This window comes from Mauremys mutica, chromosome 2 (assembly GCF_020497125.1).
Source record: "Mauremys mutica isolate MM-2020 ecotype Southern chromosome 2, ASM2049712v1, whole genome shotgun sequence".
NCBI classification, from domain to species: Eukaryota; Metazoa; Chordata; order Testudines; family Geoemydidae; genus Mauremys; species Mauremys mutica.
The window spans coordinates 13,182,031-13,198,551 of NC_059073.1; the positions used below are offsets into that span (position 1 = coordinate 13,182,031).

General features: G+C 47.7%; 1 protein-coding gene and 1 long non-coding RNA gene across 6 annotated transcripts in view; one reads left to right on the plus strand and one right to left on the minus strand.

The window, feature by feature from the left end:
* Positions 1–4,917: 4,917 nt before the first annotated feature.
* LOC123365239 lies at positions 4,918–12,154 on the minus strand. The gene is made up of 3 exons (XR_006577488.1): positions 10,870–12,154; positions 5,531–5,667; positions 4,918–5,121 (listed from the first exon to the last, which is right to left on the minus strand). It is a non-coding gene; the product is annotated as an uncharacterized LOC123365239 (long non-coding RNA).
* A 141-nt stretch (positions 12,155–12,295) lies between these two features.
* TRAPPC9 (trafficking protein particle complex subunit 9) overlaps positions 12,296–16,521 on the plus strand; it is an 819,600-nt gene continuing 815,374 nt past the window's right edge. For 3 of the 5 annotated variants that reach the window (XM_045006039.1, XM_045006043.1, XM_045006044.1), the window contains exon 1: positions 12,296–12,452. The gene's annotated coding sequence lies outside the window, so the exon portion shown is untranslated. Of the gene's footprint in view, positions 12,650–16,521 lie in introns of all 5 variants that reach the window. The other 2 variants (XM_045006040.1, XM_045006041.1) reach the window with 2 other exon arrangements.

The following is a 16,521-nucleotide window of genomic DNA, read 5'->3' on the forward strand; positions in this document are numbered from 1 at the left end:
CAGATTTTCCTTGTCTGCTGTCTTCCCTCGCTGTCTGAGGACCCTGTATACAACTTATATGTAAACTGAGGTAAACGCACATTCCTTGGTTTAAGATCTGTTTAAGTTCTATCTAATTAGGGCTATATGCGTTAGAATGTGTGCCACCAATATAATTTAGGGGGCATTCATAACTTTACATATAATGTTGCTACATACATTTCACCATGATATTATTAATCAGAAAGTTATTTGTTTTCAAATGATGCCTTAAAAGGTGTATTTTGTATAAAGATTATTACAATAGTGTTTAGGGGGATGAATATTATTATATTTCTATATTATTATTGCAATAGTGTGAACACAGGGTGAATATAGCTGTGGGGAGCGAACACATAAAAAAAGGCACCACCTGCTGCGAAGCAGCAAAGAAAAAAAAGAAAGAAAAACCCAAGTCTTGCCACCAAAGACTGAAGAACCTGCCGCCGAATTGCTGCCGAAGACCCGGAGCGACTGAAGAACCAAAGTGCCATTGAAGACCCGGACGTGCTGCCCCTGCGGGGAAGCACCCCCAAGGGAGTGTAAAAATTAAAAAGGCAACACTTTTGGGGAATGTGCTCAGTGGGAGCGGCCGCTCCCCCTGCTCCCCGCCTAGCTACGCTATTGGTACAGTGATGGGTATCTCATAGATGTATGGAGTAAAAGATACTGGAGCAGGTATAAATACATGAAAGGATGTGGGTTGCTTTACCAAGTGTTAGGTCAGTCTAACGTTATCAGGATTTTAATTTGTTTTCTTTTATTTATGTTTATGTATAACTGTGAAGATAATGTCTGTGAATTATAACTGACAGTCTAACTTTAGACTGACCTAACACTTGGTAAAGCAACCCACATCCTTTCATGTATTTATACCTGCTCCTGTATCTTTTACTTCATATATCTGATGAAGAGGGGTTCTAGCCCATGAAAGCTTATGCCCAAATAAATGTGTTAGTCTCTAAGGTGCCACAAAGACTCCTCGGTTTTTTTGCTGATACTAACGGCTACCACTGAAACCTGTCACAATGAAGAGTGACTCTAAGATGGTAGAGCAGAGCTGCTCTTCAAGGACAAACAGGAAAATGTCTTCAGCATTTTGCATGCAAAACTGCACATTTGCTTCAGAGATGGTTTAAATGTTCTTTTGGATACCCATGCTCTGTCCTTGGCCTATAATCATCCCATAGCAGCGTTGCAAATTATGGCCAGCCTGCCATTTTAACTGCCAGCCCTGCAAATGCCTTAGGATCTGGAGTCAAACTGGGTTCTTCTGATGCATCATCACCAGGAATAAAGGTTCTGTAGGCTGAACAATGTGCCACCTAGGCAGCCTATTTCCCTCAGTGACAGCTCCAGAGTTCCCTGGGTTTGCATGGTAGGTAACTGACTATTTCAGCCAATAATTCTGTTGCTAATGCAGAAATAGAAAGATGGCTGCTCCCTTTCTTAGCTATGCTGGCTCTGCAGGGGTAGAGTGAAAAGCAGTAACGACTTCACTCATGAAGGTTGGCGGATCTGAGTGAAAGGGGGGCTTTTTTTTTTTTTACAGTCATATTTCAGAGTAAAATGGTGCTTCAAGAACGTAGGGCCTGGCTTTATTCTAAGCCTCCTTGAAGGGTAGCTCCACTCAGCCACTACCCAGTGAGTACGTTTCCCACCATTGCATCTTAAGTCAATAGGTGATAACCTCTTTTGCTGAGAAATCATCTACCAGGTATTAGTAAAGCTCTGAAACATGGAACAGCAAAGGAGACTTCTTATCAGAAACAGACACTGCTATATTGGGGCTAGAATCAGAACTTACAAATGTCTTGTAAGCCAGACACTGACAAGTCAGGGAAAGCCCATTATCTCAAGTGGTCAAGTCCAGGGCTATTGGACCAGGAGAATGAAAGCTGGCTTAATGTCCTCCTGTAAGGTGGTCAGATGCTATGGTGATAAGCACAGTATAAGAACCTATATAAAATATTCCCTACTCTTACCATGAGGTTCCCAGTGGCTGTGGTGTGCAGCAGAGTGACAACTGTGAAGTCCTGGGTATCCACAGATTTGTTACAAATTTGTGTGAAGAACATCGTGAGCTGTGCGGTGCCACTGGCTCTCTGAACTGAAATCACAGGTGGGTCCCTTTTCTGCAGATTCTACCAGAGTGAAGTTGATTTACTTATAAGACCCATGCATGTCCCTCTGCAGCTTACAGGCCCCTACTGGACTGGGTTTGTGGAGAAGGGAGCACATATCCTAATGCTGTCTGTGGAGACAAGGGACAGCTTGAACACACAGATCCCATGACCAACATGAGGAGGGCAGATGATGCTATGTAACTGTGTTGAAAATAGGTTTTTGTGCTTCAAGAGACGCCTTCCAAGGCCTGCCGATTTTCTGTCATGTACTGTCACCAGTTGAAAGCAGCTGCCTCTGCACCTTCAGACCAGTTTAAGAAACTTTGTGCTTCCTGTGTCTAATGGTGGCTTGTGCATTTCAATAATTTAAATAAAAATATCCCTGCGGGTTAACATTTAAGTCTGCCCTCTGTTGTGCCTGCATCTAGGTTATCTTTGTTATGCCAGAAGTTATTTTTCTTGCAATTTTGTGGACAAAAACAGAGCCTCAGTTGGGAGTAGGCTGAAAACTTGGCCTATAATGTCTGACTGAGCAGTCTAGCCTGCAGTGCCTCAGAGACAGACAGCAATACAATTTCTGAATTGTACAGCATCTTCAAAGCTTGTCTGATTTTCAGAGGAGCTTCAACATGGCCTCCACAGCTACACCTAAACTTTGTGTCCAACGATTTAGGAAACTACTGGAACAAAAGCGATGGACTTTATTTTGAAGTTAGGCTTTTACCCACCAAGTAGATTGGAAATAGCTTTCCTTTAGTAAACTATAGAACAGGGGTTGGCAACCTTTCAGAAGTGGTGTGCTGAGTCTTCATTTATTCACTCTAGTTTAAGGTTTCGCGTGCCAGTAATACATTTTAACGTTTTTAGAAGGTCTCTTTCTATAAGTCTATAATATATAACTAAACTATTGTTGTATGTAAAATAAATAAGGCTTTTAAAATGTTTAAGAAGGTTCATTTAAAATTAAATTAAAATGCAGAGCCCCCCGGACTGGTGGCCAGGACCCAGGCAGTGTGAGTGCCACTGAAAATCAGCTCGCGTGCTGACTTCGGCACCCGTGCCATAGGTTGCCTACCCCTGCTCTAGAATAATATGTTGATATGGAGCAGCTTTAAGATGATTTACAAAGGGACTTCTAAAAAGAAATTGGGCTTTGTGCTTCTTTTTAGTGGATAAAAGAAGTGTTAGTGGGTTTTAAAAAAGAGACTTTTCCCCCCTTAGAAATATCAGGACTGCCAGCTCTGGTTTTGCGGGAAAACATGTTGGAGGTCTCAGGGATGTTCATTGCAGGCTCAAACACTTTAGCTCAAGGGGATGCTGAGCCCTTAGCAAATCCATTCTCCTCAGTGTTAGTCATTTGAATAGATATTAAACAAAGAAATAAATGTTTTAAACAGTGATTAACCACCCCTTCGTTCTCAATTAAATATTTGTTGAAGTAGGGGGAGTGGACCTTCAGTCTTCCCCACTCCCAGGTGAGTGCTCAGACCACTAGACCAGTGGTTTTCAAACTTGTTTTCTGGGGACCCAGTTGAAGAAAATTGTTGATGCCCGTGCCCCAACAGAGCTGGGGATGAGGGGTTTGGGGTGTGGGAGGGGGCTCTGGTCTGGGGCAGGGGGTTGAGGTGCAGGAGGGGGTCAGGGCTCTGGGCTGGGGGTGCAGGCTCTGGGGTGGAGCCAGGGATGAGGGGTTTGGGGTACAGGAAGGAGTTCCAGGTTTGGGGGAGCTCAGGGCTGCAGCAGGGGCTTGGGGAGCAGGCATGGACTTATCTCCAGTGGCTCCTGGTCAGCGGTGCAGACGGAATGCACTGTGGACCGCACTGCGCCACGGAAGTGGCCAGCAGCAGGTCTGGCTCCTAGGAGGAGGCACGCAAGTGGCTCCATGTGACTCTTGTCTGCAGCGACGGCCCCCGCCCCGCCCAGTTCCCATTGGCTGGTTGCCGGCCAATGGGAATGTGGAGCCAGTGCTCGGCTCGGGGGCACCGCATGGAGCCCTGTAGCCCCCCGCGTAGAAGCCGGACCCTGCTGCTGGCCGCTTGCGGGGCATAGTGCGGTGTCGGAAAAGGCACTAGCCTGCCTCAGCTGGGCAGCACCGCGGATAGGACTTTTAATGTCCCAGTTGGTGGTACTGACCAGAACAAGGCGACCCAGCTCCTTATATGCCGTGACCCAGTAGTGGGTCGTGACCCACTGTTTGAAAAGCACTGCACTAGACTACAGAATCATTCCCACTCTCTCTAAGCCTATGAGTATTTAATTATTTATACAGAGAACAGCTTCACCAGGAGAGAATAAGAGAGACCCACTCCAGCATTGGGTGCTTGTCTGTGTGGGGAGAAGTTCTGGGTTCTAGTCTCTGTTCCAGAGCAGGGATTCAAATCTTGAGTGCTAACCATTTAGCTATTGGGTGAGATTAGCTGCTGTCTCCTCCTCCTCCAGTCTTCTTGTGAATCTAGCCTGAAATTGTATTATTATTATTAATATTTTATTTTGGCTGAAACTATTCAGTAAATTCAACACCAGTTTGTGAATAGTCTTGTTCGACCCAAAACTGCATTTTTTGGCAAATCATCTATTCAGTGGAAAAATTTCCCCCAGCTCTACTTGTCATGTAATTTCACTAGTTCTCTCTTCACCCTAATCTTTCAGCCTAGACAGGACCTGAATTTCATATGCAAGAAAAGGCATTGGGGCCACTTCTATCCACCTTATGAAAACAGAAAGGGGGGAAGGGCACAAGCCCAATTTTTCCTTTTTTCAGCTCACCTTCAATATTCATCATTCATGTGACAGACTGAAACTAAAGAAGATTTATCGTTCACACACAGAAGTGCAGATCACTAATGTCTCTGTCTACATCAGGAGAGTGTCTTTTTCACAAATTCATTTAGATACAGTAGTGCAGCTTTCAAAATGATTATCATCTGCTTTTATCACCCCAGAGCTGTTCCTTTCAGCAGGATCCACTACCTTCAACCTGGGAAAAAAGGGAAATAAAATCACTATTTAGAATTTTTGAACAAGATTTATAGCAGTGTTTCCTCATTCTGACACCTCTCTCGAAGTTCTTCCTTAACACTTGAGTTGCTCTGACAGAACCCTAGTTGATAAAAGACTTCCTAGTACATGATTCTTTAGTAGCAGCTGGCTGGTGTTTTCCAGAAGTGGACAAGACATAGTCATATTACAAAATCCAACCCTCAGGATTAGCCGCACTGTTGATTGAAGTAATCTATTGAGGTTTAGGACTGACCACCTCTCTTTGCAGGGGACTGGGTCTAGTTTAACATTGCTTGAGGGCCTCTGCTCACAGCAATGCTGGAAAGCAACAACCCTCTACTCTGTGCTAGGCATCTTAAGTGGACTCAGAGGATAAAAACACTCACAGTGTTTGATTTAAGAGGGAGCCATCCACTCAAATCCTTTTCCTCTTGGGGGATGTAATGATGAGTCCAAGCCAGATCCAATTTGTGTCTTTGGTAGTAGTTTGTATGAAAGTCTGTAAATGACATGGAACAATAACCTGATAGGGAGAAAGGAGGTTAAAGGTTATATTGGTTAAGTATGGTGCTCTGCTGTCTCCAATGTTGATATCACTCGGCTGCATGCGTGTGTTCCCTCTGTGTGCTGCCCCAGCTCTGCGCAGATATCTGACACAGCAGACCCGACGAGACCCCACAATAACCACAAAGTCCAGTAAGATGCAAAGCCACGTCGGCTAGGTTTATTGCGACCTCGGACACAATTGCAGTTCCCTGTAGGTTTCTTAGCCTAATTCAGGGCATACTACGAGAAAGTGCCTCTTGGCAATGGACCCGGCTCTGTCAGTGGTGGGACTTTCCACTGCCCCCTAGGCCGGACAAAGACACCACCCCAAGGATGCATTCTTATACACAGATACAAACAAGTTACACATCACACCTGACGTATTGAGGTGCAACCTTTCTACGTAGCACGGTACAACCCCTCTACGTATTAAGGTGCCGCCTCTCACCTTGTACATGTTGGTTCGATCAAAACAACTCTATCCATCATATTACCCTTTTGCCCCTATCATTGGGATGGGCCGGCCCGTTCTTTGTTATCTGTGTGGAATGTGCAAGTATGTGAATGTTCTGATATCTAGTGTTTAGTACCTTTTAGGTACGTATCTTCTTGCAGCATCAGCCCTTTCCTTGCTTCTGTGAGCAGGGCCTGCCTCTGGCTCACAGCTTAACTTTGCTTTATGTTAGCAAAGTCTTGACCATTACTTTAGTTTAGGCCTCAGGCCTCATACCAGGCCTTTATCAGGGCCTGCACTTACTACAGTTGTGGCACATTCTTGGTGGTCTATGTTGTACTACTGGTGAGGTGTCCACTGTTGGGTGGCAGAGTATAGGTTATGTGCTACTGATAGCCTTTATTTTTCAATTCATTTGATTTTTAGCTTGTGTAGATATGTTGTGTGTAAAGCAACCTTAACTGACACACAGCAGTGGTTTTGTGTATGAATTTTTACTAATGATGCTCATTTCCCCAGAAGTTTTATTTGCCATCTCATCCTGGTCCTGGATCACCAGTAGTCAAGAGCTCTTCTTTGAACAGCTGTCCCTGCTCTTGTTCCTGGAATTATTTTCTTTAGACACTGTCATGGAGTCACAGGTCCAATGCTCTGGAACAGCTCTGTATGAAGCCAGCCAGGACTCTGGGGTAGCATGCCTCCTCTCTCTGAGCACAGTCGCGAGGGCAAGAAGCTTACGCAGCTTTGGCCTTCCTGGGTCTGACATAAGAGCATTCAGCATCCCCTTCCACACCGTGCGCTTCCTGCAACGAGTTGGCTCGGGCAGGGCTCCTGGGGAAGCCGGAGGACCCTACACCCCAATTCCGCAGTCAGCCGTGACTCTCAACCAGTGCTGTAAAACAAGGGTTTATTAGTCGACAGGAACAAAGTGTAGAACAGAGCTTGCTAGCACAGAAATCAGTGACTTTCATCAAAGTCCACCTTGGGGGGACCTCGGGCCGGATGCCCTGGACTCCCCTCTCTCCAAGTCCCAAACTGCAGACTGCCCAGCTTCCAGCGACCTGAACTCTGACACGCCCGTTGCCTCTCCTCCTGGTCTTTGTCTCAAGTGTCACCTGGTTGCATCCTACTCCTGGCTCTCAGGTTATGAAGGGCATCAGCCATCACTTACATGCAGGCAGCTGGAGCGGCCTCACCTTTCCCCGAGGGTCTCAGCAGAAGTCACATACCCAATTCCCACCACCTAGGCATTGATGCAGTACACAGGGAAACTGAGGCACATACAGTATTCATGCAAAACAGTAAGACTTACATAGGCTCATGTACAATATAATAAGGAGAAAAAAACCACTTTGTCACACCCCCCTCAGTGTGATAGCCTTCTGTGAAGGTTGCACTCTCTCACTGGAGTTAGGCCCTCTGGCCCCGCTGCCTCCTGGGACTGCACCTCTGAGCTTTCTGCACACCTGTCTCTCACCAGGAGCCTTCTCAGGGAGTCCACTCACTCTGGACTGTGCTCAGAGAGAGGAGGCATGCTAACCCAGAGTCATAGAGGCTTCATACAGAGCTGTTCCAGAGCATTGGATGTGTGACTCCATGCCAGTGTCTAAAGAAAAAAATTCCTGGAAGAAGAGCAGGAAGGAGCTCAAAGAGGAGCTCTCCACTGCTGGTGATCCAGGACCAGGATGATATGGTAAATAAAAATTTCTGGGGACATGAGCATCATTAGTAATAATTAATACACAAAACCACTGCTGTGTGTTAAGCATGGCAAAAGAAGCAACAGTATTTCTTTTATATTGTTTATATTTTATATTGTTGCATAGATAGGGGTTTGATAGATATCTGTGGCATCTCATTAAATATATCCTTTATTAGTCACTACTTACACTCTTCAAGTCTTAGAACACAAGTATACTTTCACAATTACACAATAAAACAAAAACAACGAGGAGTCCTTGTGGCACCTTAGAGATTAACAAATTTATTTGGGCATAAGCTTTTGAAGAATTGGCATTTTTAAGTCTGTTATTGAGTGACCAGGGAGAGTGAAGTGTTCTCCTACTGGTTTTTGAATGTTATAATTCCTGATGTCAGATTTGTGTCCATTTATTCTTTTGCATAGAGACTGTCCGGTTTGGCCAATGTACATGGCAGAGGGGCATTACAGGCACATGATGGCATATATCACATTGGTAGATGTGCAGGTGAATGAGCCCCTGATGGTGTGGCTAGGTCCTATGATGGTGTCCCTTGAATAGATATGAGGACAGAGTTGGCCACGGGGTTTGTTGCAGGGTTTGGTTCCTGGGTTAGTGTTTCTGGTGTGTAGTTGCTGGTGAGTATTTGCTTCAGGTTGGGGGGGCTGTCTTTAAGTGAGGACAGGCCTGTCTCCCATAGTCTGTGAGAGTAAGGGATCATCTGTCAGGATATGTTGTAGATCCTTGATGATGCGCTGGAGAGGTTTTAGTTGGTGGCTGTAGGTGATGGCTGGTGGCGTTCTGTTACTTTCTTTGTTGGGCCTGTCTTGTAGAAAGTGACTTCTGGGTACCCTTCTGGCTCTGTCAATCTGTTTCTTCACTTCAACAGGTGGTAACTGTAGTTTTAAGCACACTTGATAGAGATCCTGTAGGTGTTTGTCTCTGTCTGAGGGATTGGAGCAAATGCGGTTGTATCTTAGAGCTTGGCTGTAGACAATGGACCGTGTGATGTGGTCTGGGTGAAAGCTGGAGGCATGTAGGTAAGTATAGTGGTCAGTAGGTTTCCGGTATAGGGTGGTTTTTATGTGACCATTGCTTATTAGCACTGTAGTGTCTAGGAAGTGGATCTCTTTGTGGACTGGTCCAGACTGAGGTTGATGGTGGGGTGGAAATTGTAAGGTGCCACAAGGACTCCTCATTGTTTTTGCTGATACAGACTAACATGATGTAGCAGGTGCTGGTGCAAAAGTACCTAATTAGCCGCTCCCCAGTCAGCTCCAATCAGGGGAAGCAGAGTGGGGCTGACCATTCTAGGAGGTTAGTGAAAAATGAATCTACGTACGGAATACCTGAAATATTTTACTTCAAACATTCTATTTTCCCTTTTGTTGCTAACAACAAAAACAACACCTGAGCCTGGTGCTCCTCAAGCTCGATACACCAAGCTGTCACCTGGATCACTTGCACCTAAATCCTACCTTGTGCTTTTGACACAATCCCACATGACATTCTCATAAGCAAACTAGGGAAATACACTTTGGATGAAATTACTATAAGGTGGGTCTGGATGCACAGTGGGTTGAAAAACCATACCGAAAGAATAGTCCTCAAGGATTAGCTGTCAAACTGGGAAGGTCTATCCAGTGGGGTCCTGCAGAGGTCAGGTTACTCTAGCCAGCCTTTCCCAAGGAGATTGGTTATCCTTCTACTGAGATGGAGGCCTTCTAAACAATACAGATCCTTCTCCCCATAGAAGGGAGACCAGTGTTCCACAAAACCAAAGCCCTCCATCCCTACACCACTTACCTAGCCAGCAAGATTTACTTCCAGCATCTTCTGCCTTGGGTGTTCCTTTGCTCGTGGGGCAGGAAGGATCTCAGAGGAGATTGTTTGGATACTCTTCTCCTTCAGCATGTTTCTGAGTTCCCTGAAGTCATCTACTGTCTGTGAGAAATCCCATAACACAGTGTCATTAGTACCAATATGAACCATCACCATGGATCCTTGGCTGTAGACTGCAGAAACCTATCCAATCTTAGAGTGACATCCCATGTCTTGGCTCCAGGAAGGAAGCATAGTGTTCTGTTGTCTGCCTGTCCCTTGCTGAATGTTCTTTCAATTCTTCTGAATACTGTCTCTCCAACAAGAACTGTCTGTCTTCCTGGGATGGTTGGAGAATTCTTTGTGGATAAGACTTGATTTTCTGACAGGTTGGGCCAAGTTGCCATCTACATTTGTCCCATACATCTCTCCCTTCCCTTGGACCTGCTGGTTCTTCATAGGTATCTTCGATAGTTTTCATGTTGAGGACCTGATATTGATTTGAAACTTATAGCTATGTGGAATTCCTCCTGCTTCTCTTCTCTCTGGTGGCCACAGTCTGCCTATCCTTGTCTGTCTCCAACTTTGTAGAATGCTGCCACGACCTTTTGCCTCTGGTGGTTATGAATTGCCAGACCTTTCTGACTTTCTCTCTCTCCAGTTCCTTAGTGGCCAGCTCCATTCTTCCTTGAAACTGAGGTGTCCCAGATTGTCTAGGAACTCCTCAGCTTGTCTGATTCTCAACAGCATCTCAACTTGCCCTTCCAGTCCAAGGATCTTAATCTTCAGCACAGCCACCAACTTGCACTTCATGTACAGGAATCCCTTCTGTCTGCAGGCAGGAAAAAGAACATGGCACATCCATTGCAGGTCACCAGCACTGTTCCATCGCTGTCCATCTTGATATCACACGTAGCGCTGAACCTGGAAGGAAAACCTCTCACACTCCGTTTTCAGATTCTCCTGTTAGCTGCCCCTGTTTGAGGCTCTCAAGTTCACCTACCAAGACTTCCATGCTTAGCTCAGGTCTGCTCCTCAACACCAGGGAGCGATTAGCCACTTGGCTGCCTCTGTTCGTGGCTCTTGAGTCCAATTAGCAAGTGACTTTTTATACCAAGTCTTCTCGACTTACCTCAGCTCCTCTTGAAGCTATTCCACCATGGATAAATAATTAAAAAGAATTATTGGAACCTAGGTCTCTCACCTGTCAGATTGAGTGCCCTAGGCACCAGGCTACAGAGTCATTCCACACTTTCTCTCTCTGGACCAATGACTTCCATTCTTGATAAATATTTAAATAGTTACATATTGCATCATCCGCACTGCTTCCTGAAACTGCTGGGTTTTCTTTGGTCATCTCCCATTCAGCCTAAGCTTGCTTACGTTGGCCTGTACCTCTGACACCTATTGGAATTACACTATAAAGTGATATCTCTTTTCATTATCAGCCTTCCCTTAGTCACACCAGCTATTTTACCGTAAGTATATGTGCCATAAATACAATTTTCTCATGTGGGGAGCAAGGGGTACAGTCAGAGAGAAAGGAAATGTGGCTGAATGGAAAGTGGGCACAGCTAAGAAAGGCAGAGTTTAAACAGTAGTTAGGTGTGAGATTTTCAAAAGCCCCATGGGGAGTGCATAATGGAGGCTGGGGGAGGCTAAGCCTCCCCAAACCTTATGCCATCAGTGGAGGACAGTGGCGGATTTGGGGCCCATGGAAAAATCTCCCCCCTCCTCGGCCCCGGGGCAGTGGCACCATCACAGAGCTTTTCCAGTCTCAGGGCCGCTGGGGGTGGAAGAAGGAGCAAGCCGAGCAGGGGACAGGACCTCAGGAGGAAGAGGCAGAATGGGAAAGGAATGAGGGCAGGGGAAGCGGCGGAATGGGGCTGGGTCCGTATGGGGGAAGAGGCCGTATGGGGGTAAGGCCATGGGCAAAATGGGGGAGGGACTCTGGGATCAGAGCTCCAGCCAGGGACGAGAGCTCTGCTGCTCTCCCAGCCAAGGCTGAGAGCTCGACCCTGCCCAGGGCCGAGTTCTCAGCCCTGCCGCTGTGGCCCCAACCCAGCTCCCAGCCTTCCTCCGCCCTGGCTGGGGCCATGGGGGGCTGAGAGCAGGGAGCATGGGCATGGTCTCGGCTGGAGGAGACGGGGCCAGAGACTAGTTTCCCCAAGGGGCAGCTTCACCCATGGCAACCCCCTTGTAAGCTCTCTGAAGCAGGGACTGTCTTTGTTTTGTGTCTGTACAACACCTCCCACAGTGGGTTCCTGGTTGTTTACTGGGGCTCTTAGGGCTCAGGACTAGGATGACCAGACAGCAAATATGAAAAATCGAGATGGGGGTTGGGGGGTAATAGGAGCCTACTTAAGAAAAAGACCCAAAAATCGGGACTGTCCCTATAAAATCGGGACATCTGGTCACCCTGCTCAGGACACAAAGAACAAGCACCCCTGGAAGTGCAACCCGCCAATCTCAGCAGCTCTCTCCAGCCACACCAGCAGGTAACCCAGCAGCCTCGGCGTAACCCCGCCCACCTCTCTCAGCCCCTTGGAGGGCTCCCACAGCGCCCGCCCTCCCCGCCCGCGCCTTGCCCCTAGCCTCTAGCCTCGTTCTCAGGAGCAACGGCACGGGGAAGACAGCGAAAGACTCGGGGCCGGCAGGCGCATGCGCCGTTTTGCCGCTCTCCCGGCCCGGTCGAGGCGCTGGGCTGCCGTTGGCGTCAGTTCCGCTCCTCCCCCATTTCTGTGAGCCGGGCTGGAGGAGGAGGCGGAGTCGGTTCCTGGTGCGGCTGTGAGTGTCCCTGACCCGCGTCGCGTTACCCACCCCCTCCCTCCCAGGAAGCAGCCGCCCTCTCCCTCCCCATGCCGGGCGGGGGGATTTGAATTGACACCGGGTCCTGCGGCGGAGGCTGCGCTGTGAGTGTGGACGGGACTGTTAGAGGGGGGTGTGCGCCTGGGTGGGCTTCTGCTGGGGGCGCCAAGCGGCAGGTGCGCTCCGTTCATTTCTGGGGAGTCTTGTCCCCAGGGGTCCCCCATAACCGGGGCTTCTACCCTTTTCCTGCTGCCCCCTTCCTCAGTGCCCTGTCCCCCGGGGTCCCCCCCTAACTGGGCCCTTTCCCTTTTCCTGCTGCCCCCTTCCTCAGTGCCTTGTCCCCTGGAACCCCCCACAACTGGGCCCTTTCCCTTTTCCTGCTGCCCCCTTCCTCAGTGCCTTGTCCCCTGGGACCCGCCCACAACTGGGCCCTTTCCCTTTTCCTGCTGCCCCCTTCCTCAGTGCCCTGTCCCCTGGGACCCCCCACAACCGGGCCCTTTCCCTCTTCCTGCTGCCCCCTTCCTCAGTGCCCTGTCCCCTGGGACCCCCCACAACCGGGCCCTTTCCCTCTTCCTGCTGTCCCCTTCCTCAGTGCCCTGTCCCCTGGGACCCCCCACAACCGGGCCCTTTCCCTCTTCCTGCTGCCCCCTTCCTCAGTGCCCTGTCCCCTGGAACCCCCCACAACCAGGGCTTCTACCCTTTCCCTGCTGCCCCCTTCCTCAGTGCCCTGTCCCCTGGGGTCCCCCCTCCCCAATCTGGCCCTTGCCCTTTTCCTGCTGCCCCCTTCCTCAGCGCCCTGTCCCCCAGGGTTCTCCCCCAATCCGGCCCTTGCCCTTTTCCTGCTGTCCCCTTCCTCTGTGCCCTGCCCCCTGTCTTTTCCTGGTGCGCCCCTCCCCCCCACCGGAGCCCCTGCCTTTTTCCTGCTGGCCCCCTTCCTTGGCAACCTGTCCTCTGCTCCCTGCCAGCTGGGGCCCCTGCCCTTTCTCTTGTGCACCATTTCCTTGGTGCCTAGTCCCCCCCCCCCCCAACTGCATCCTTTGCCCTTTTCCTGCTGTCCCCCTTCCTTGGTGTGCTGTCCGTTGCTCCCTCATGCTCTTTTCCTGGTGCTCTCACTTCCTCAGTGCCTGTCCCCCTCTCTCCACCAACTGTGGTCCCTACCTTTTCCCTGGTACCCCCCACCCTTCGGGCCCTGTTCCCTGGAGTCCCTCCTGACTGGAACCCCTGCCCTTTCTTGGGTGCCCCCTTCTCCCAACTTAAGCAGCCTGCCCTTTCCCTAGTGCCCTCCCCCCAGGTGCCTGGGCCCTGCCCTTTAATGCCCTGTACCCCTCTTACCATTGCCCCTCCTTGTCCTGCCCTCAGTTACTTCCTGTGGGGCTTTCATCGTCAGCCACACAAACCCCAGGGGACCAGAACCAATGCTGTCCAGGGGGCAGGGAAACTATGGTGGGGTCTGTCTGACAGCTGTAGTCCCTCCTGAATCTGAGCCACTGTGGAAAAAGTGAAATTGGCTGGTCTATTTTGTTGCCTAAGCTGAGGGCAAATGTAGGAAGTAAAGAGCAAAAAGGGTGAAAACTAAACTACAGATGTAAACATTTCCTGGACTGAATAACTCAAGGAAATCCCCTCTCCCCTGCCCAGCCTGACAGTTGCTTTAAACTTAGTGTGAGTACTGGTTTGTAGAATAAACAAACCATCCTTTCCTACACCATTTCCACTCTTGAGCTTCATGTTGGTATCTGTTATTAGCTTGCTCTGGCCTCTCTTCTAAAAACTCACAGGTGGATTACAACTTCTGCTTGATTTGAACTGTCTTCACTTAAAACTCACCAAGAACAACACTGTCAATGTTAGACAGTCAGCTGAGAGAGAAGTTGAAGTGTTTAAGTAAAAAAGGAAAAAGTAATGAGCTGTCTTACCTGCGTAATAAAATGTATAAGCTATCATAAAGGTCAAATGGCTCCTGAGTCTAAATCACTACTGTTCTGCACCTTGTGGGACCATTTATCACTGTGCAAAGTAGGTGTAAAATGCTGTCATTCTGATTTGGAAATGTTTTACACCCACTTTGCACAGTGATAAATGGTTCTACAAGGTGCACCACAGAGAAGGAATGGCAAATCTAAGGTAAGCTGTAGCGCTTCAGTGTAGACACTATCTACTCTGACAGGAGACCAATGTCTGTCTGTACCGGGTGTTAGGTCTGTATAGCTACGTCTCTTGGGGTGGTGTGTATTTTTCACACTCCTTACAAATTTAGCTATACCAATGTAAATTCCTAGCATTGACCAGGCTTAGTTGTCAAATGAGGAATACTATCCCAGGGTCTTTGGCATGGTCTACACTAGGAAATTAGATTGGTATAACTGTGTTGCGCTGGGGTATGGAAAAACCCACACCCCTGAACGATGAGGTTAAACCAACCTAACCACCAGTGTAGACGGTGCTAGGTCCATGGGAAAATTTTCCTGTCAGCCTAATTGCAGCCTCTCGGGAAGGTGGATTATCTACACGGATGGTAGAAGCCCTCCTGTCAATGTAGGTAGTGTCTTCGCTGAAGTGCTACAGTGGCACAGATGTAGTGTTTTAAGTGCAGACAAGCCCTTAAAATTCTGCTCTGAATGTGGATGTACTGTGATAAGGGACAGTATTAGTGCTGTCCAGTGGCAGTTAATATAAGCTGACCTCACATAATGATTTTAATGCATATTTATCAGGGAGCCAGTATAACTTTCTCAAAATAGAATAATTTGCTTGAGTACATAAACAATATCAGAAAGTAGTTTTTCAAACTACCTAGCGCACATTTGGGTGTTGTATAAAGTAATAATAGAAATATCTTTTTTTTTTTTCCTTCCAGCGTATGTTGTGGTTGCAACCCCAGGTCCTACCTGGACTTGGAATAAGAATGTAAGAATTGTCATACTAGGTCAGACAAATGGTCCACAGTCCAGTATCTTGTCTCTAACAGACAACAGTGTACAGAACAGGGCAAATTTGGAGAACTCCATCCCTATCTTTCCCTCCTGGCTTCTGGCAGTTAGAGGTTTAGGGTTGCTCTGAGCATCTGGTTGTATTCTTGACCACCTTGGCTAATAGCCATTAATAGACCTATCCTCTATGAACTTACCTAGTTCTTTTCTGAACCCAGTTAAACTTTTGACCATCACAACGTCCTATGGCAATAAGTTCCACACGTTAATTGTGCATAGTATGGAAAAATACTTCCTCTTGTTTGAATTAAATCTGCTGCCTGTTAATTTAATAGGGTGACCCCTGGTTTTTGTATTATAGGAAAGGGTAAATGACACTTCTCTGTTCAATTTTTCAACACCATTCATGATTTTATAGACCTCTAGATCTGGGGTAGGCAACCTATGGCACGCGAGCTGATTTTCAGTGGCACTGACGCTGCCCGGGTCCTGGCCACTGGTCTGGGGGCTCTGCATTTTAATTTAATTTTAAATGAAACTTCTTAAACATTTTAAAAACCTTATTTACTTTACATACAATAGTTTAGTTATATATTATAGACTTATAGAAAGAGACCTTCTAAAAATGTTAATGTATTACTGGCACACAAAACCTTAAATTAGAGTGAATAAATGAAGACTCAGCACACCATTTGTGAAAGGCTGCTGACCCCTGCGCTAGATCATATCATATAATAATTGAAAATAATTGCTGTGGGCTCCTACATCGTTTGTGAGCATGAGTCTCCCCTCCATTTACCCCCCTCCAAGTTTTTAGGGCATGAACTTGTGAGGTGCTTCAGATCGTCATTTCCTTTTATGGGTGCTTAGTTTGTCAAGAGATGCTGAGCACCTTTCAGGATCAAGAATTGAGTGTAGTGGTGACTAAGGGTATGTCTATGCTACCCGCCAGATCTATTGGGGATTGATTTATCGCATGTAGTGTAGACGTGATAAAATCAATCCCCAATCGCTCTGCCGTCGACTCCGGAACTCCACCGCGGTGAGGGGCAGAGGCGGAGTCGATGGGGGAGTGGCAGCGGTTGACTCGCTGCTGTCCTCATGGCCAGGTAAATCGA